The sequence below is a fragment of the Grammomys surdaster genome, unplaced genomic scaffold, assembly GCF_004785775.1.
Source record: "Grammomys surdaster isolate TR1022 unplaced genomic scaffold, NIH_TR_1.0 147, whole genome shotgun sequence".
In the NCBI taxonomy this organism is placed as follows: Eukaryota; Metazoa; Chordata; class Mammalia; order Rodentia; family Muridae; genus Grammomys; species Grammomys surdaster.
This window is the reverse complement of record NW_021604605.1, coordinates 947,377-970,531: the sequence shown is the minus strand read 5'-3', so window position 1 is coordinate 970,531 and position 23,155 is coordinate 947,377. Positions and strand designations below refer to the sequence as shown.

At 38.3% G+C, this 23,155-nt stretch overlaps 1 protein-coding gene across 1 annotated transcript in view; it reads right to left on the bottom strand.

Moving 5' to 3' along the window:
* Gpc3 (glypican 3) overlaps positions 1–23,155 on the bottom strand; it is a 340,192-nt gene that overhangs the window by 219,756 nt on the left and 97,281 nt on the right. The window lies entirely within an intron of this gene.

The following is a 23,155-nucleotide window of genomic DNA, read 5'->3' as shown; positions in this document are numbered from 1 at the left end:
AACAGAGTGATTATGTGTGATTTCTCACTTAAGTCAAAAAAGGCAATTTCACTTTGTTTTGGATTGTTCAGTTTTTGAAAAGCCAACTGTGGTTGGGTAAGAATATTCTAGCTGAACTGCAGAGAAGGACACACAGACAAAAAAGAGATTCCCACATGTAGTCACCACCAACTTGTTGGCCATGTGAGAGAACCAAATGGAAGCAGATCTTATGCCAGAACCACGTAACCTAGGCATTTACAAAGTCTAGAGAAACCATAAGATAATACATTATTATTGCTGTTTATGTGTGGAGGTAATTTACCAGGCAGCAATAGACATCAAGTGGTTCTCTCACATAAATTAAAGACTTAAAACAATTACAACCGGAAGTCTTTGGTGGCAACTCTTCATTTCATAGTGTGAAAAAATTTCTCCTACAAAAACACTACACTTTCCCCTGTATCCTTCATATCATGGGATATCTCCATTCCTTGGCTCATGTGACCTTTTACCTGGTGAAGCTTGAGATACCAAATCTCCCAGACGACAAGTGCACTAGAAAGGCTAAAAAAAAAAAATGCATATTTTTCTGGAAGAGATAAAATATGGCTGACAAAATAGACCTTTGAGGAAAGTCACCCTAATTGTGACAATTGAGTCTAAAGGAACTAACTTTTACATATGAAATAAGTTCTGGAGTTTAATATACATCAAGATGACAACAATTACTAATACTATGTCACAAAATAAAAATGTGGCCATAAAGTATCTTCAAGACTCCTTTCCTGAGATGAGAGCACGTAGTCTGTGAGGTAATGGCTTCTTAGCTTCATTGTGGTTAACATCTCACAGTATATGTGTAGAACAATTTGCCACACTGTCTAGTGGAACACGTATATTTTTTATTTCAAGTATACTTCAATAAACCTGGAAAAAGAACTCATGATTGGATCTTCCCTGGTGAGGTTGGTTGTATTTATTCTCCATGAAAACACTAGGAAGAAGTCACTAGCCATACAAATCTGGAGAAATGTTTATAAATGGCGTCTAGACAAATGTGTGGCTGGATATAACTCTTTGTGAAACTTAGTCTGACAAATGTATTTTGCTCAAAACAAACAAAACTCCAAAAAATGAGAAGGAAGGAAGAAAGAAAAATGTAATTTATTCTTACAATTCAAAGAGAAGCAAACACTTTTCACAAACCTCTAGTTCTCCTCAGCTTCTCTGACCCTCATGTTTATGGAAAAGATATGGATGGTTGAGTTACCAGAGCAACAGCATACAAGGAATAGTCCCGATTTCAAATATGTGGTCTCATTTTTAGACCATATTCCCCTACCATGTTTACTTCAAAAATCTGTAGATAAGAGAAAGTCAGTCTGTGGCACTGTCGCTGGAAGGACTTTTTAAATTGACTAATGTAGAGACAAGGCCTGAGGGGTTCACTTCACAAAGCAAGAGGCTGTAGGTAACAGAAGAAGGAGCAAACATACAAAGTCCCTTTTTATATTCCTGTCACATCCTTCCTGGGGTTGGGCAGGATGCTGCCTTCTAGGTTTGGATAAATGATTTTGCTTATATATGCTAATTTGAAATAGATAAGGTGCCAGTCCAGAGGAACATAAGCTAAGACTTAATAATCTATCAGATGAACAGAACCCAGGTCTGGAAGGAGCTGAAAACCAGGACAAAAGGAATCAAATGGGCAAAAGAGGGAAGAGAACGACTAGGTGAAAACTCCTTGAGTCCTAATGATTCAGTATAGTGAGAATTGGTCACTGAGCAACAGTGTGTTGGACAATGGGCAGAAAGTGGAGATTCAGATAAAATTTTCTTTGTCAATTATGAGAAACACTTAAGATACATTCAGCCTTGTCCGAAAATAATAGACCTACAGGGAGAAAGATCGCTTCTCAGACACCCAGGAAGGAAGAGAAGATGTCAGGCAAAGGTCCATGCCTTGAAGTAGCCAACCAGAAACGCTTAAGACCTCAGGATTTTCTCGTCAACTGAAAAGTGTCAACCTTCCAACTGAAAAGTGTCATTCTTCCTAGAGTTCAAGAGACCAGACAGAAGTAACCCTAGAAGAACTCATATACAGTTGTTAATGTTCATTAAAATAAAATTGAAACAGTGCATTAAACAAGAAGAATCATATCAAGTGTATCTGGTAAATAAGCTCTAAAGACTGCTGTACAATTAACTTTCATTTCCCATATCTGCTGACTACAAACTTTCGAGATCCTCCCTCCCTCCTTGTTTTAATGAGATCCTTGTAAATTCACTTTTCAACTGTACAAATAAAACATCAAGAAGTACATTTCCCTTTCACCCTCCAAGAAACCATTTGACTTGAGGTTACTCCATAACACTCCCTCCTTCAAAATGTGAAGGGGTAGAGATTTATATAATCAGAATCCTAAATTCTTGGCATGGTGGGAAAAGTATATATGTGCAAGTCTGCGTGGGCTATAGTTTTGATGAAGGGATTTTGGATTTCCAGAGGAATTACTGTACATGCTGTAGTAAGAATTAACTGAACAAAATGTGGCCCAGCAAGAATTTTTGTTTCACATGCAAATTGCTATTTGAAATTAGTACACCAGGAGCTAGGTCTTAAGGGTTTCCAAAGTTTATTCTCTTAAGTGGTTTAAAAGCTCCCTTAGGCGATCTTGTTTACAAATTAACAGAATTTTGAATTAATGAGGTCCAACTGCTTTCTTTTTAAAGAACTTCAAATACCAGCTAACTCCAACACATATGGAAATAATCCCCCTTTCACCCCAGTGATCTGCTGGACCTTCAAACCAGAACTTTCCTTCGAGAGATTCATTTTCCAGTGAAGTCAATGATGAATACTCTAATATTCACCTCCTTTATACATGACAGGGTGAAGGAAAATACATATTTGTTTTCTCCACTACTCTTCCACATTTGTCTCCAAAGGGATGGTTTGGTTTCACAGTCATCATAAATTTATTATACTGAACTTCTGACCCAGTCAAGATGAGAACCAGAGCCATATCCAACATAAAAAGACAGAATTCACTCAGTGGTGCAAAGCTGCCTCCTTTCTGAAAGCCTTAAAAAAAAAAAGCTCCTTTGCCTTCTTTTTAAAGTTTCCTTCTAACTACCAGCAGATTATTTTGTTTTTACAGTTTACCCAGCACTAATGGATACACAGTGCTATTGTGCCTATGAATTACATAGCAAGCATTCACTGTCACTAGCTTTGAACTCAGTTTATCAAACAAAACTATGTTGCTATACCAGTTTTGACCATAAAGCTCACTCAGATTGCCCAATTTGCTCCTTTGGAGAATGAATAGATACTAACGTTTGCTGAGATTGATTTATGGAATGCCATTTATTTCAAAACCTCTGGTATGTGATCCCTTCCGACCACATAGAAACGACAAGGCCAACATATTCAATTTAAGTGTAATTAATGAGTAAAATGATATATGCCGATATGTTTATACTGGGGTGTGTGTGTGTGTGTGTGTGTGTGTATTAATTATAAAGTTGAAAGAAATAAGGCATGGAAATCTCCTAAAATGGTTTAAAATAAAAATCATATAACTATATATGATAGCACATACAGGCCAATTATCTACAGTTTGCAAGGTGTTCTAAGATATATTTTTCTTTCTCTCACTAATGAATCTATTTTATTCTCTTTCTTTAGAGTGGACATAGATATTACTTCTATAATACTTTAAAAATTAATTCCTGCTGACTATTTTTTACCATCATTCATGAATTCAATTATTCACCTTATCACATGTATTATGGACTTTATGAACTGTTAATTTCAGGTGCCACTGTACATGCATAGATAAATAAAGAAGTCAAGTTGCCTCTGTCATAGTTTTATAAACGGAAAGGGGTGCACTAAATTGGAATTTTCCCATTGTTTATTTCCCATAGCAGCTCTCAGTTCAAGTATTTCAAATCTGAAAGATGTTGTACGTCACTGCCAAGCATGGGTACATATCTGAAAACAGGGAGAACTTTCAGAAGTCATGTTCAAAAATAAGAAACAATCATGTACTAAACAAGAAAGAGCTAATCCTCTGGGTTTTACCTATCCATGGAGAAAAGGTACAATGCAGAATCTGACTTGTTGAACGGGAAGCAGAATTAAGACTAATACTGGGAGCTTCTTTTTTGGTGCATGCTTCTATGAATGTACAAAAGAACTTGCCCATGACAAAGGACATTTGTATTAAGAAATATTATTCTGAAAAGACAGGAGCAATGGCTACTTTGCAGAGTCATGAATCTGCCTGCTTTTCTGGAAATGGAAAAAAATCAATGAATCAGCGGCTGAGGTGTAAAGAGCAAAGGAAAACACTTTGATACTTCATAGAAGAGCTCAATCAGTTTTAGTGAAAAACAAAGGTGGGAAGAGATGATGCCAAGAATTCTACGAAAACATTCATGGCAGCCAAGAATTCAGGATTAGCTCATATTCGAATCTAGATCAAAGTCTAATGGCACCATCACTGACTCTGTGCTTGCATGCAGGGAAAAATATAGTCCAGTCATGGGAGAAGAGGCTTGAGCCAGCTTTGCGGTGGGCAAGGAAGAAACACAGAAAGATTTTATTATCTTTTTAGAAGTCCATCTGGGAGCTGGAGAGATAGAAGAGTGGTTAACAGTATTAGTTGCTCTTCCAGAGGACCTGAGTTCAATTCCCAGCACCTATATGGTAGTTCACAACTATCTGTAACTTCAGTTCAAGGGGATCCAACACCCTTTTCTGGTCCCAGATACCCACATGGTGCACATGCACACAGGCAGGCAAGATACACATACACAATAAAGTAAAAAAGTAAAACAAAATAAAAATTAATTCTATTTCATATCTACTTCGACCCACGGAGCATACAGATAGAAAAAAGTAATGGACTAGAAGATAAACTAGGAGATAGACAATCTTCATATAGTCTAACTGAAGTGGTCATATTAAAGAAAGCCAGTATTAAGGTATATATGCTGATAATCTGTAGAACTATCAGTCCTGATCATCTCTCTACAGAAAGCTGAAAGCAGTTGAAAACAGGCAAGAAATCTAACATTTCCAATAGTACTCTTTTTTCCATGAAAGTTGTTAAAAGTTCCAAAGATTGCATTCATTTGTAGTATATAGTCCCTGAAAGACTACAGACCAGCAAGTTACATGTTACTGTTGTGAAGGGAAGGGGGAGGTACCTTACATTATTTTGTGTAGTAGGTGATACACTAAACAGATGCAGGAGGGTGAGAGACAGGAAGAGAATGTATACGGAATAAAAAAAAAAACACAGTAAGAGTAACACAAAGGGAATGTTTTAAGGCAAGAGAAAAATGGAGGAAATTTCACAGCCCTTCCAATATATTTTACACATATCTGACTGCCATCTCTGCCAAAACAGAACAAAATGAAATGTTATTTATAAAAAGTAGAGTAAATATAATATCTTTTTCTATAAACCTCTTACAAATTATTTGAGCAGATTACTATGGATAAGTAACAATGCTTTAAAATACAACACATCCGTGTCGTACCATAATACACTAGACTGTACAATAGACTCCATGGCTCCGTAAGGCTAAGATAATTTTTTGATCCATTATAAAAAGAACTCTAAAATGTGAATGTAAATTTCAGAGAGACCATAGAAATACATTAATCTTGATCTATCAAAATAAAACAATAATGTTTACAATTTACCACCATATCAGTATTCAACTGAAAGAGGTAAATATTTTTACTTCATCAGTCTTTTTTTAAATGTAAGCTCCCCTTCTACCACATTCAAATTTTTTCCATCTGGAAAAAAAAAGTAACAGAAAAATCTCATTTCCTGTGCCTTGCCTTCCTGATCCCTGCTGGAGACAAGGCCCACTTAAATGTTACTTGATCCCTGGACCAATCCTCCTTCACCTGATCTCTCTCCCCACTCACATCCACTCCTAACAGCAGAGGGCTGGGGTTGCTTCTCTCACTCCATTTGACATGTTTGACCATGTATCACTATTGGGCTGAGCCTTCAACCCTCCAGACAAGAAGTCCCTTGAGCGTAGAAGGCATGGGGGGCTCCTTCTGGATCTCTATGAGTGAGGAAACTGAGTACTATGGTTAAATGAAGTAAACCTAAGTCGTCTTCTAATGTTAAAGATGCCACTCAAATTTTACTTCATTCGCTACTTTTTTTTTTATTTCAAGTCTGGATTACTGTGCAAACTATTTTTAATTTTTTTCATTTCTTATTTTATTTCATGTGCACTGACATTTTTTGCCTGTATGTGCCTGGTTCCCACCGAAGCCAGAAGGATGCTACTGGAGCTGGAGTTATAGATGGTTGCGAGCATCCACATGTATGCTGGGAATCTAACTTAGTTCTTCTGGAGGAGCAGCCAGTGCCCTTAGCAGTTGAGCCATCTCTAGCCTGGGCAAAATATTATAGGGCATGAAATAATAACCTTCTCTTCAAGCCCTGAAATAATAACATTAAACCCCAATACTAAAATTCTGTTCACAAGATATGCTCATCATTACTGTTTTTTTTTTAAATAAACCTAGCAGAACTCTTTCTTACAATTGAAGATGAAAAAGAAAAGTTCAAACTTTACAGTTCAAACCCAGCAAATTCACAGGATTCTCATTAGCTTCTCCACAGTAACTTGTAAAATGATTTGAAGAGCAAAGGTCCAAAACTTCACACAATTATCAGAACCTCCAAAGCCTGAGAAGTATGGGAAGAAATCACTGCTGTCAGATGATCCAGGGGGGCAGGGATCAATAGTTAATATCACTCTGCAAAATAGGGCAGCAGTACTTCCTTGGTAATCCTTCTTACAGCAGCTGACAGCCTGAGTCAAACCTTCTGAAATTAGTACAAAGGTGTCTACAGCGGTGGCCTCAGAATCTTGTGAGTTTTATTAGATGATAACCACAAGACGTGTTCATTTAGTAGGTTTACCACTCCTCATCAGAGACAACCCCTCACCATTGAGTCCCAAAGTTACACCATGGGCACTGATAATCTTTTCCACCCTTTCTTTCTTTCTTTCTTTCTTTCTTTCTCTTTCTTTAGGCAGAATGTGTAATTGGGAGTGAAACAAAAATTCTATTCAACATTGAACATTGTACCTTCATTTATCTAAATAAGCTACTCCAAAATGACTCCTTAAAGGGTCTACTTCTCATTTCTATTCAGCCATTCTCTAGGAAGACCTTTGCCTATGTGCATATTCATTTAAGATGAACTCTTCTCAAATGTGTGCTCTCCTTGCCTAAACCCTTGGAAAGGAACACCAGTCCAATAAAGATGCCATTGGAATTTTCCTTGAATTGAGATTTAAAGTTAGCCTGTTACTTAGCTCTCAAGTTACCAGACCACCATTAATACCCTTCTGGCATACCAGTCAGTATCTTCTGCTTCTCTTGCCTATCTCCTAGAACACTAGTCATGGCAGTATCCTATGAGTAGCATTCAATGAATCTTGTCCTCTCTATTTTAAGTCTGTTCTTTCTAATCTCTTTAAACCGGGCTCCCATCTTTTCTAATAATTTCACATTATTACCCTACAATCTTTCTTCCCTATTGAGCCATTTCCAATGACATACATTCTTCACTGTTGTTTCTCCCTGTACACAGCTTCATCCTTATTTGCATGCAAATCCATGATGAAATCAGCTATCCATTTTTCTATTCTGCTTATATCCTTACAGGCTGGCATGATTCTTTGTTGTTTCTACTGTAATCCAAGTCAGAGTACTTCTCAGCAAATTTCAATGTCATGCATCTTCTTAAGACTTCAAATTGCTCATATCAATTGGGCTTAAAAGCATAGCTAGGAAGGAATTCAAACATTAAGAACTTCATGACCATGAAATAGGCATATTTAAACACTGGTACAGACTACTCCCAAGACAGGAAAAAAAACACGCAAAGTATCTATCTTTAAAATTCTTTTTAAACGGAATCCAAAAGTCATTGCTCATGTAAGATTTAGGTGTTGAGGGCCCTAAGTAGAGGATGAATCAAATGGCTTATTCATATCCCTTTCAGGTCTTATAACCTACAATATACTCAACCTAATTACAATTCTCAAATTTTGCTAAGAAAGCTTTTGAATCTTACAGGATGATGATACAATACATTAAGACAAAATCCAGTCATGATATTCTACTAAATGACCCAATATTTCATTCAATTCAAGCTCTCTTGGGAATAGATGGAATTTGTAACTTAATAAGACCTTCTAAGGGTAGAAGGTTGAGACAGACCCATCTTCCTGCGTTCCCTTAAAGCTGGTGCCAGACTGCCTCAAGAAAGGAGGACAGAAATAATTATGCAACCTTCATTGGGTCTAGTACATTGTTTTGTCAGCTAGGTGCAATCAATTGCTATGGATATTAACCTTAATTTTGAGAATACATTAACTAAAAATGGGATTTTTGAAGATCTAAGCTAGATTTCTTTGTTCTTTGAGAATGAAGTGCATCCTTAAGTTTTTAAATCCTGGAAGGCACCAAATCACTTCTTCTAATGAGCTGCCAGTTGCTTTTGAAAGAATACAAAATGTCAGCTTTGCATCAGAGAAATAAACAGCAATCACAGGTCTCACAGGAAGTTTGAGGGGGACAAGAAAAGGTGACTGTGTAGGCAATGGGCTGAAGGTAGCCATGGCTCTGATGGTGTGGCCTAGCACTGCTGTGATAAAGCAAGATGTCTGGTACCTTTCGTCTTCTCCTTACCATCATAAATGTCTTGATTAGCTTACGGAGTATTTCTCAGGCTACACTGAAGAAATGCACTAATCCAATGGGTCACTGATGCTCAGGGAACTTAGGGGAAACAAAAACCAAACCAACCAAACAAACAAAAATTTAAAAAAAATGATGTGACACATAATTTTTTAAGAAAAAAACACATAAACAAAAGGCCAATACTGGCGACATATTACTGTGTGCTGAGGAGCTATACAGAGAAATAGACACGAGGTTAAATACGGATTTTGGTGTGGGGCAGATTTCACTTTAGATTTCAGTTCCTAACTACAAGAGCCTGGAAACAGCAGCTAACATTGCTCAGTTTCTGTAGAATGAATGGACACTACACATGGAATTATTTTGACATATATATTCTTGTAAAATGACACAGCCCAGCTGCACAAATTAATGATAGTGGTTAATGACTTTCAAGAGTATCTAACACATTCACCCTCTAGCCTCGTCAGTGCTCCCTAGTCTTCTGTTTCCCTCACAGTCTACTTGCTCAGCTCGCTGTTGTTTCTCCACAATAGCTATTGCTCCTCATTCCAGATGCAGCCTCAGTGAGGAGCAAACCTGAACAATCGCTGAGATCACAAGGGACAACTGAATAACTTGACAAACTCATATGACTAGAGATAAGGATACTTAGCGTTTGAGTGAAAAAAAAAACAGCATGAAAAGTTTGGTAATCAATATGGTCTCTCAAAAGAATTTATGTTAAGCCAGTATATGCATCAAACTCTATGTTAGATACTAGAGCTATGGAAATAAAGACCAAGACCCTGTACTCAAAGAATTCAGTGTATTGGGGGACACAGGCATCAGAAGCAGGAAATAGACCAGAGAATGAGAAGTAAAGAAGATGGAGCTAGAGAGCTGACTCAGCAGTTGACAGACAGCACTGTCCACTCTTCCAGAGGATCTGAGTTTGGTTCCCAGTATCCTCATCAGCCTGTAAAAGCCTACTACTTGAGCTCCAGGGAGTCTGAGGCCCTCTTCTAAGTCCTCAGACACCCTCACACAAGTAGCAAACACACAGAAACACACAAGACACAGGCATAAATACCTCGCAGCATGCACACACACACACCTAACACACTCATACATGTACATCCACAGACAAATAAACCAATTTAAAATCGATCTTAAAAATAAAACATTCAAGAAGAGAGAGAGATGTAAAGAAAAAAGCCAGCAAGGAGAATGAAGAAACCTAAACTGCTTTCTACATTCCTGTGAAGGGTAGGATGTGGTAATCAAGAAACATCCTGGAGGAAAAAAAATGCTCATCTCAGTCCTCGCTATACTCTCGTATAATTTGTATTGCCTTGGCCAAGTCAGTTCACCATGCAGCACAATTCACCATGCAGCACAGTTCACCATGCAGCACAGTTCACCATGCAGCACAGTTCACCACGCAGCACAGTTCACCATGCAGCACAGTTCACCATGCAGCACAGTTCACCATGCAGCACAGTTCACCATGCAGCACAGTTCACCATGAAGCACAGTTCACCATGCAGCACAGTTCACCATGCAGCACAGTTCACCATGCAGCACAGTTCACCATGCAGCACAATTCACCATGCAGACAGTCTCCCTATCAGACAAACAGCTATGAACAAACACCTCAATAATTTGTGCTTGGGTTTACATTCTCAATTCTCTGGTTCTCAAGTAAGAATGGGAAAAGAAAATTCCCTACTTCTTGGCTTTGTCCTGTGTTTCTTTGTAAACCATCCACCTCCCTTTTAACTACTTGGCCACTTGTTAGACTTTTGCTTTGTCTATCATGAGAGTGCTGTTTGTAGATTTGGTAAAATGGTTACATATGCAGTTCTTTGGCCTAATGAAACTTGCTGGTATGAAAGGATCTGTTTCCTCATTACTTCTTGTAAAATGACAGGAAAAAGTCAAGTTTCAAGCAATGGTTTTAAGTTTTAACTCTAGGGATTGTTTTCTCACATGACGAGACTTCGAAATCTATTTTAGTAACTTACCATTGACCCTCACAAAAGCTCTACCTCCCTATCCATTTAACAAACATATATTAAAGCTTTCAACATGTCAAGCATTAGGCTAAGGGCTATGGGGTATGCAGAAATGATTAAGATATGGGTCCAGTTGTCAGGGAATTTATGATTTATTTAGCGGCTGTGGCACTGAGCCCAGTGCTATATTAAAACGTATTAGCAAGGCAATCTTTGTTCTGTCACAACTGGAGCCATAAGTCCTAAACATGTATATGTGCTTTTGACTAGAAGCTGTGCATTCAGTAGGTGTTGAAAGCCACAAGTCAAAAGACAAGTGTTTTATTTTCCTTTTTAAAGGTTCAACCCCATTAGCAAAGAAATGAAAGTTCAAGCAATGAAGTGGCATCATTCTTCTAGCAAATTGGCAAAGATAGCAACAGATAAAATGAAAGGGCAATGAACGTGTGATGACATGTGTCCACTGATACACTGCTAGTAGAAATAGTAAACGAACTCAATAGCATCTGTAATAAATTGCAGAACATCCACAAAAGCTAACTGCTATATGGCCATTTAAAATGATGCTTGTAGGTATGAATAATGATATGGTAAGGTACTTTTGATAAACTATGAAAGGAAATTAGCAAAGCATCAAACTATGTATGCATCATGATAACGTTATAAAACATTATATTTCCTTCGGAATTCCACAATAAATTTAAGACTAAAGACAATGTGCCAAGTTATCAACAATAAATGATATATTGGACTGATTATAGGTAATTTTAGTGCTCCCATTCATGAATTTAACATTTATTTGTGTGTGTACATGCATATGCCGTGCGTATGTGTAAAGGTCAACAGGCAATTTGCATCAGTCGGTTGTCTCTTTCTGCCATGTGGGGTTAAGAGATTGAAGTCAAAATTCAGGAGGTTTAGTGAAAACATGTTAGTTCACACTTGAACCATCTTCATAGCCTTTAAGATCTTTTTTTTAAAAACTGTGTCTGTCTGTCTATCTGTCTGTCTGTCTTCATTACTCACTGTGTGGGTTAGTACATGTAAATATAGTTACCCATAGCGGCCAGAATAGGGTGACTGTCTAGTGTTGGAATTGCAGGTTTTTGAGCTCTTATAAAGTTGCCTGTATTGGGAGTTGTGACCGTCATTCAGGTACTTGTCCACTATCCCCACTCCCATACATCTTTAATATGCTGAATTCTCTGCAATACTGTTCTATAACTTCCAATATTTCAAAAAGATTAAAATGAATAAAAGAAAGAAAAAATACACCCTAACAGGTTAATAACAGTTTTCCTCAATAGTGACAAGATGGTGGGAGTGTTATTTTCTTTATATTCATCATATTTGGAATTTTTTCTCCAGTGAATGTGCAGTAAATTGACACAAATGAAAGGTAGAACTCAATTATGAGAAACTGGACTGCGAGGTGAACTAGTGAAGAGCAACATGGATAGGCATGCATTATTTCAATTAGCTAGTTCTGCTGACACTCAGCCTTGAAATACTTCTAGGTAGTCTCTCCATGGATTTTACTTTGGAGCAGGTCATTTGTGTGTGCTTTAGAGAATCAATAATGCCTCCGTGCTTCTAAGGGATAGTGGGAAAGCAAGTGGGCCAGCACCTGGAGTGTGCTTTTAACCTGGGGAAGACAGAGAGCAAGCAGCAATGGTGAGTTTAATTCTACACTGGGTAACAATTCCGTTTAGATTGCCCTCAGCAATTTCTCCTACTCTCTTTTCTTCAGTAACCATCTCTTAAACAGTGGCCCTTGAAACTTTATGTACTCCTTTTATTACGTACAATACTTCTGTCCTCTAAATTCCTCTCCCTCTGCCCCATTCTTCTTGCCCTCCCCCCAGCTCCTTTCTTTCTCACCATCTCCTTTTTACCACAGATATTTTCAGAACGAGTTAAATTGATTATGAATGAATCATGTACTTCATTAATCAGTTTCTCTTAAATCAATACAAATTTGCTTAATTAACTTGGATGTGCAGTTTATAGAACTCTTTTAAATTTATCATTCTTTGGTTTCTGCTACACAGAGCTATCAATATAGATTTCACGTGTACATAGATATCAAATGTAAATGTAATCTCCCTTTTCATTCAAATGGTCAGCTTGTAAAGTTATTAGCTCAAGAGACCCAGCTTAAGAGCTGGGAGAACTAGGTTCTTCCAATCTTGACCTCAACCATTCACCCACAGTGGGATCATGGGTGAGTCACATTTCTGTTCTGGGAATGTTTCTTCACCTTTCAGATAAAAGGAACAGAGACTGGATTATCTCAATGGTGCAGATGATAGATACAAAGGTATCTCAATATGTTGGAATCTAGGAAGCACCAAATGAGCTGTACAAATGAGCTATCTATGTACAAATGAGCTATCTATCCACCCATTCACATGATCAGTACCTATACACGCATCAGGCACAAACCAGGAGCTCAGGGTATGACAACATAATTGGAATGACACAGTGCAGCAGAAGAATCCACATCCCAAGACAGCATGTACAGTCTACTAAGCCTTTTGGCAATTATTCCTGAACAATAAAGCTGTCAGGCCTTGTTTTTAAAAGTACTTATAGATGAAGGGATAAAAGAGAGGATGGGGAGATAGTCTTGTTATAAGGGTCGGTTCACAGAGTTGGAGTGATATGTTAATCTGCCAATGATCCGAGATGGCCTGGTAAATGGAAGATCAGATTGTTATCAGAATGAATGGATATCTAGGTACAAGAGAGCCAGTCATATGTACAGAATAATATCTGGAAGAGCAGGTAATTCAGGGAGAGAAATTATTGAGGGGAAGCCTTATCAAGATCTCAAATAACTTCCTATCACTACTCTTCACTTGACCCATCCTATCTAATACCCAAATTGGGTTGCTTTGACACAATCTCTTACAATTACATATGGACTTTGTCTTCTTTCCTTTCTCCCACTCTTCCCCTCCCTCTCCTTCCTTCTCATGTCCTCTCCTAGTCCCAGAGCCCAGAGCCAAATTAATTTCTAATTGCTGTCCACACCTGTGCACCTGTCTTACCTGCTTCACTGCTCCCATCATACTGAACACTAATGTACTTTCTCCTTGAATTTGGGGTTGGAACTAAATTCATTCCTAGATGAGGAAAAACTGAAGATTTCAGCCAGCTACCTTAATGGAAAGGACGTAATTTTGAAAGCTGGAAAAATGGGATGGAATACTATTTCTAAGGCAGATTCAATTTTAACAGTTTGTCCTGGGAACCACTTCATAGGAAATGAGGGTCCTTGAGTCTAGTAAGATTAACTACATCTCCTTTGGAGATTAAAGTACACATCTGATAACTAGGGCTATATTTAACCCACTATTTAAAAAAAGGGAGGACTCTGTTCAGAGGTCCCCATTTTCCATTCCAGGGGACCTGCATTACAATGCAGGGCCTCGAGGAGGGATTCCTGGAGCATAGTAATTCTGGGACTGAAAGTAGTTATCTCCCATCTTCCTGGGAATTTCTCAGTAGGCCCAGGTGTGCTCGTGGGTGAAAGAAATCTATTGTCAAGGAATTTTATTCTGTCAGGGACCCCAAGGCCCAGTTCTAGCGTATGTGTGCTGGGAGTTGGGGTATAGAGATAAAACAAAAATTCTGGTTGCTTCACATGACAGTGAATTACTTCAGCAAACAGGGTCTGGGGCTTGAGAGAGAAGAGTTAGCACATGTCTCTGCAAGCCTCAGGTTCCTGACAGAGAAATTTGTAAAAGAGATTTATAGACACCTTCTCTACCACCACCTATATTAATGGCAAGATTTTTATTTTGACTAAGAGTATGGGAACATGCCTATAATCTTCAATACTATGAAGGCTGAGACATGAAGATTATGACTTTAAGGCCAGCTAGGGGTATATAGATTATGTCTCAAAAACAAAGAAAACTAATTTGCAAGGCACACATGGAATTGTCTCATTAGGTCCTTGGCAATTCTGTAAATTAAGAGAGAGGAAGGTAACATACATACAGAATACCAAGTATGGATGATTCACTGAGTCTTTCATCCATATTAGTCTAGCAAATAGTTGAAAGACTCTGAACATCTCAATGATATGGGCTGTGATTATTCCTCTTTCTCTTGATTGGGTGAGGTGCTGGAGAACCATACAGCCCAATAACCTTCTACAAAATATTCGTCAACTATTGAGAAGTGAGCAACTAAGAGACACTCAAAGGACATTGAAAAACTGGTAAAAATTTGAAATCATGATTAAGTACTAGCACTTAATGAATTATTTCTCTCTTGTAAATCCTTTGAACGTTTTCTATTATTTAATCCAAACAGCGTTGCTATGAGGAAAGTTCTATCACTAGTTCCACTCTGAAAATGTACAAAATTAGTCTCCTAGAGAGGACCTATTACAAAGTAAACTAAAAATCGGTTTTTTTTAAAAAGATCTCATTTGTGAGTGCGTGTGCATGTGCGTGTGTGTGTGTGTGTGCATGTGTGCGTGCGTGCGTGTGTGTGTGTGTGTGTGTGTGTGTGTGTGTGTGTGTGTGTGTGTGTTGTACAAAAATGACTATAGGTATCCACAGAACCTGGAAGTACCAAATCCCCTGGAAATGGAGTTTAAAATGGTTGTGAACCACCTGCCATGGGTATTGGAATTCAAACTTGGGTCCTGTTGAAGAAAGACAAGTGCTCTTAACCACTACCAATCAGTCTCTACTATTACTAAACCATCTTTTCAAAAGATTCCTTAGGATATCCAGTTGAACTAAATTGGGAAAGAGTTTTATTTCTATAGGTACCAAGCTACCATTGCCTAATGTTCTAGCTACAAATGGTTGTAAAAGACAAATCTTCATCTGGTCTGGTTCCCATTAACTTTTTCCTGTTGGGGTTGCTGGGCTCTGAGGATGAGACAAAGGAGCTATGGCTGGGAGCACCAAATTTAAGTCACAGGGATGAAACCGACTTAGACATAGCTATAATTGGAATTATAGTCACAACAAGATGAACAGCTTCAAAGCTGGTCTGGTTGGAGATTGGGGGTGTATCTTTAAATGTGGAATGGATCATAGATGATACTAAACATATTTAGAGACACTTTAAATAAGAAGCTGCATTATTTGAGAAGCTCAAGTTCATACCAAACTTTTCAGCCTTTTAAATAAAACTCATGAGAATATGAGATTTTATTTCCTTCTTATTAAATGCAGTCTTGGTATTTGAGGGCAGCATTTCTGCTGCCCCTAATTAATTGAAGACTTTTGCTTACTTTTCTACCTTTGAAGAATAGAGCACCTATTTAATAGGTCACCTCTGACTTCCTATCTCATTAGTACATGCCACAAATCATTTTATAAAGCTGTTCTGACAGCAGGAATGGGCTGGAAAAAAAAACTCAGTTGGTAAAGGCTTCGCAGAATAACTGTGAAGACCTGAGTTCCTATCTCTAGATTGCATGTAAAAAGCAGATGTGGGTGACATGTGAGTGTAATATCAGTGCTGGGACTCACAGTCAGAAAGGTCCCTGGGGCTTGTTGTCCAGACAGTCTAGCTGAACAGTTCAAAGTTTAGTGAGAGATTCTGTCTCAAAAAAGGAAAATAAGGTGGACAATGATTCAACTTCTGGCCTCCAAATGCACACACACATATACACACATAAAAAGAGATGGACAGATAGACAGGCAGACTGACTGAATGAATAAAATGGCAGAGGAAAAAGGAGGGGTACAGAGGGAGAAAGCTAGGGGGAAAGGAAGAGAGAAAGAAAGAGAATATCGTTCTTCGATGGCAATCTAGAGATGTATCAACATGTGGCTCACGGTCAGAATGAATGGACCACACAACAAAGACAAAACAAGACACCTTATGGTAAGCTTCCATGTTGTAAAGTATGGCTATTCGATAGTCATACATTTTTTAAAAGGTTCGTGACTACATTCCTCTCGAAGTAGAAGTTATCTGCCTGTGTGTTAGGTTCCAAATACGGTTATATCTTACACAAGTCTTTAATGCCTTTCACATGAACTGTTCTACGAATGTGCCAAGCAAATTCTTCATGATTGTACCTCAGCACACCCTTAAGTCCCCCAAATGTCTCCTGGGTGTTTTGGGTTTCATTACAGACATGCTTTAGTTTACACAGTCTCTTGGCATTGAACTTAGCAGCACTAGGAGAATACATAAATGGCCACTCACTTATTAGTGGTCATTTTCTCATGTTGATTTTAAAACCATTCAGCATTTTCACTGTGTACAATACATTAATGAAAACAATAAGCAAAGCTGAGTCAATAGTAATTGTTCTCGTGTATAAAATGACAGCTACTCAATTATTTTTTGATAAGCCCCCAGACAGAACAAATGGAACATCTGTCCAATAATTTCTTGTCAATACTAGTCATAAATCTGGGCCTCAGTACTCTGACTAATGCTCTAAGGGGAAAAAACATTTTCTTTAAGCATAGTAACGGAAGAATTTTTGACAAACGATGTCATTTCTCTCTAAATAAGAACAAGCATTTTGATAATCTTCAAAGTTTCTTCTTTGCTCCACTGGGCAACAGAAGCATGTTAAAACTGTTTTTTCTGGCAGACAGGAAACAAATGGATGCAAACATCTTCTATTCAGGAACAGCCTTTGCAGACAGAGAAGAGAGGTACAAGTGGTGAGAACTGAAGAGGGCTGAGAAGGCCACAGAAGTAACAAAGGCTATAATTTATGTTGCATTCCTTTGTACTAAAGGCATTATGCAACACACACACACGGACATAGACACACAACACACAGATACACACACACATACACACACACACACACACACACACACAGTTTGACATACTCCTAGTTTACAGGAAAGCATTTTACTTCTAGGGAGACACTGTTGAATACTGGCAGGCTACCCTTCCCACAGAAAGCGACTATATGAATAGGAGTACCCAAGTAACTTAGGTAGAAAAAACGAAGGGTAGAGCAAAAGACCCCAAACCTTGACTACAAGATATTATCTAGAAAGAGTACAACAGGATCAGAACATGGAAAAGAGAAAGCCAGAATGCTAAAAGGTGGTGTGTGTGTGTGTGTGTGTGTGTGTGTGTGTGTGTGTGTCTGTGTGTGTGTGTGTCTGTGTGTGTGTGTGAAATCAGGGCAATATTTTAAAGGTGAAAGATAATGGGCCCCTTAGGAGGAGAGAGGAGATACAGGGGAAGGTTAAAGGCCATGAAACCCAAATTGTATTCACTTCACGGTTTAGACTCAAACCATTCCTGATATCATTTCACAGGGATTGACTTCGAAAAAATTTCCCATAATAGAATTAGGAAAGTAGTCTATTATTTGGTATGTGTTCCTGGAAGGCTCACATTAACCAACAGTAGCTCCCGGGAATTTATACCAAATTTGTTCTCCAGCTGTTGGCATACCATGATGGTGGGTACACTAAAGCAGCTGCAATTCACATTGCCTTGCATTTCCACCTGGCCCCATCACTGCTCTGGCCTCGCCTTAATCTCTTCCAATATGTAATGCTCACATCAGCTGCAGCCTTCTACCCAGAGCTCAAGCGTAACTGAAAAATTGGCTGTTTCCTGATTTTTTTTCTCCTCCTAGGAAGTACAATTCTAAATTTTCATTGAAATTTTATGGGAAAGTATGTTACATTTACTCACATTCAATCTGATTCTCTTGTTACTGAAAGCGTTTATTCCCAACGCAAGGGAGGCTCTTATTAAAATTCAAGGGCGATACACAGTTCTTTTGTGATGATGTGTGTTTTCTGTTTTGTTTTTGCCTTTTTGGTTGTTTTGAAAAAAGATCTCACTCTGTAGCCCAGGCTGGCCCCAAACTCAAAGAACTCCTCTTGTGTGAGCCTTCCAAATTCTGAGACTATAGGTGTGAGCCTTCATACCTGGCAAAACCAACTCTTGAACTAGAAATGAAGTAGAATTAAATGAAAAGGGTTACTTTGGTTCTTCTTTTGTTCTGAAACTCTTTCCTTACATTTAAATACTTTCTGGAAGCTCACTTGGTACTTATACCTGTGAAAACTTCCAAATTGTGAAAATGATGTCTCTGTCCTTCCTGAACTGAATGGATGCAATCTAAGGTTTCTCCTAGACACTAATGCTTAAAACATGGTATTGCTTTGTAGGGGTATTTTTGAAACTTAATATGACCAGCTGTTGGTCTATTTATAAGTTCTCTTCATTCAATAAAATCCAGTTATGGTTATCCGTGGGATATCTTTTTGTTTATATCCCCCATAAAAATAAAAAAAATATATTAATGTCTTCTCCCTCTATATGTTTCAAATTCCATCCTAACATGGCAAGTATAATTTCTCAAGGAGGGAACATGACACACACACACACACACACACACACACACACACATATATATATATATATATATATATATATATATATATATATATATATATTGATCTCATGTTGGAAAGTCACAAGCAAGCGTCTTCCATAAGGAACCTACTCAGTAATTATTAACAGGAAAAGAAATGCACTCATAGAAAAGAAAATCAGTTCAGATTCTAGTTGTTGCAAAAAACCCATCTATATGAAGTTTGCTTATACAATCGGTTGATTCTGTGGTCTCATAAAATGGAGTTCCTTTTCATCTCTTCTTACATGGAGTAACTGGTAAACAACCAAGCTGATAGTTACAAAAAGCTGCAGCCCACAGCTAATTAAGCCCTAGCACCACTCTGGCATTGCATCTTCATCACAATTATAGAGGATGAGGCAATTCACAGCAGTGTATACCAACAAGGTCAACCAGGCCGCTTCACATGGGTAAGCCCACTGGGCCTCACTGGCTTTAGTAGACAATGCTATAGAGAAATCTCAGGCATTTTAGACCCACTTAAGCAGCTTTGCCAAGTAACTATTAATTGCCACTTTTTACTTTTAAGCAGTAGCAAGGTATTGAAAGTGCTATGGAATAAAGACAATGCAAGTATGAGAGGTTGAAAGAAAAAAGATGCAACCCATGGTATTTTTCAGAAACAATCATCTGAAGCTATCTTTCTCTGCCTTCCACTTTTGAGCAATAAAGAGAGAAAGAAAATGATATTGAAATCAAGAGAAACCAAAGAAAAATAACTTCATCTATCAGTAACCAATATAAATACCTTATATATGTAAATATGAGCTTCAACAGTGTTTCCATATGCAAATTGTAAACATAGAACAGCACCCGTTTAGTCCCCAGTTGAGCATTAGGTGGCAATTTATTTAGGGGAGTCTCAGTAAATGCAAGTTTTAATCTTGATCTCTGTGTTTATGGGAAGTGGTCCCCTTCCCTTACTTCAGCAGTTACCTGTGGCAGCTATTGATACCCAGAAGCAATGACCTGACCCTGGCAGTGCATAATTCCATGTTAAGTATTTAATTTTGAAAGTGAAAAATGAGGGCCACTCTCCCAATAACACTTTCTTTTATGATTGCCTTAGCTCTTTGAAATTTATTATTTTTACTAAAAGCACCCTGAAGATAATTGAAATAGATTTTCCAGATCCATGTCTAGGTTATCTTAACCTCTAGCAACATACCTACTCATTCACAATATTTTTAGCAAATTAAAGAACTAGCCCTTGACTTACTAAAAAAAAAAACAGTAATAACAACAACAACCAACCTACTCTTCCATTAGCACTAAAAAAAAAAATCATTTTCAAAGAACAAGTGTGCTATTTTAGAACTATGGTACCAAAACGTCTCTGGTCAATCTTCAGTGCTAGAAAAGAAAATAGGTAAATAAGACTAGGAAGTCAGCCTCTGGGGATGAACCTACTAAGAAAATGAACAACAATTCCGGTACTTAGTTCCCGAATATGACCATTTACTCTACGATCCCCTTAAGGCTTGCAATGGCTGAGTAGCTCTGAAAAAAGAGTTTTGTTACTGTCAGTGTCAGGCTCAGCAATGAGTCTTCACTGAAACAGATATTGAATTATTGGGTTCCTGGGCCTAGGGAATAAATGATTGAAAAAAATTGATAATAGTTTTCAGAACAAAGAGAATAGTAGTTAAAACTCTCCTGTGGAGAAATGAGAAGACAGAGGAACGAGTCACCCTCTAGCAAAGAACCGAAGTCTTTGTTGTCTCCCTAGAAGAGCAATGGCTGGAGGATATGCTCCCAATTTAAAATATCCCCAATTTTGCCCAAATAATAGCATTCAAAATATAGTTTTGACAACAATAGAGAAAATATCATAAGCCGCCTACATTTGCTTTCTGTGCAGTTACTCACTGGAATAGATGACACAGCACAAAGCACACTTCCCTCAAGGAGTTCCCCATCTAAGTGGGAAGACTAGGTATGTTTACAGAAGCTTGATTATGGGATATGGTCCAAGAATTATGCCATTTGGCAATTCTGTTGTAAGAACATCATGAAATGTACTTGCTCAAACTATGATGGCTATGATGCCATTAGGCAATGCAATCCTATGTGTGGTCCATTATTAAGCAAAACACTTATGTAGAACATGACTGTAACTATTAAAATACAAGATAACAACAACAAGAGATAGAAGATACTAAAGACTGGAGCTCTTTAAGCGGATACAGACAGACTAGAGCAAAATAAAGCCAGTACCAGCTGGAGGAAAGAAAGACTTTGGGAGAAGGTGCCTTTTGAAAAGGCTATTCTGTCCAGAGACTTTGCCGGAGTCATTCAAATTGACCCTCTCATCTTCAATAGGCCCTAGGTGCTGGCTTTCTCCAGCCCCTCTGCACCCCTCCCCACCTCTGCTAACAACACTTACTCTTTGACTCTGGCTTTTTCTTGGGCTGCTGCCAAGCAGAACACAGCTATAGAGTTTCCATCCTCCCCATCTGTATCTACTTAAGCCCAGAAATCTTTTTGAGGTTTTGTAAAGGGTTTTACAGCTAATAACTAAAGGTGAATAGACAAGGTTTAATAACACACACACACACACACACACACACACACACACACACACACGAAAGAAACCTAAAAAGCCTCTCTGGAAATAGTTATCCCAGAACCAGAGTTGTACGGAGGTGAACATTGCCTGATTTTCCTAGTAACTTTCACTAAGCTGAAGTTCAACTACCACCTACCTTTTTGTCCCTGCTCTCCTTGCTTCCCCATCCCCAACCCACACACATCCTGAAGAGGAATGCAATGGTAGGAAGCTGTGTGTGCCTGGAGACAAATATGACAGCCATATATAGCTCAGAAAATATAGGCTACATGTAATACTTTCTTGTGTTGTCACACAAGCAGCCATGTTACTTATCAAGATGCATGGTGTGTAGGAAGAGCAAAGGCAGAGTTCTGGAAAGATCATCTTACAAAATCAATCTTATTTTTAAAAAATTAGCAGATGCCACAAGTCTAAATGCACAGAAAGTGCACACAGAATCTAGCCCTAACAAAGGTTTTCATGCACTTTTTCACTTGGGGTCTGCACTAAGTCATACCTGTTAGAGTGCAGTGAGCACAAACAACTGTTAGCACAGTGAGACAGAGTATTGACAAACTCCATGACAACACAAACACAGTGCAAGTGGGAAGGGCACAGCTTACTTTGTAACAAGCACAGAAGAGAAACGTGCACTTTTGAAGGTGTGGCCAAGGGGTGTTACATATTCTTCCTTCTTTGTTCTGAGTCCTGGGCAACTAATCAGCACTTTATGTCCTATATGTCTCCAATGAATATCACATATGGCGATCCAACTCTGACTTTTCAATGATGATGGACTAATCATCACTGGAACAGTAAGTTAAGGGCTGGAGGGAACACTCCTTGGAGCCACGTGTACAAGGATAATTCATTCCTTGCAAAGGGAATGAATGGTGAGAAAATGTATCAATTAAGCAATCACTTTTCTTATTCCAATATTGATCTCCCCACCCTTTATACTCCTCACTGTGATTTTTCTACATCACATTTTCATGACTCTTGTCCCTACTACCTGTTGGAGGAAGCCATGAATTGTTGCGATTTTAGTAGAGTAAACCAGTCACACAGCTTAACTTAACCCAAGTCCTGACTGATACTTTACAAGGTCTTTATTCATTCTTTGTCACTTTATTTATTTATGCTTTCCCTCATTTTAAATTCTTCCTAAAGATCCCAAGTCCCAAACACAATACTGGTGTCCCCAACTTTAGCAGAAGAGATTTCTCTGATAAGACAGAAGATTTTCAGCATGTATTTCTGGGGATTCCATGCCTGTCTCTTGACCAAATCTCCCCTCCTGACTGTCTGGCTCTCAGACTCTCCCTTCCTTTCATTCTCCAATGTATGACCAGAGGAGTCAGCGCTCACTTCCTGACCTTCAATCTTGTGACTTTCACGCTCATTACACTAATGGGAGTTAGTTCTCAAATGTCACCAATGACTTCAAAAATGGACACTTCTAACCTCTA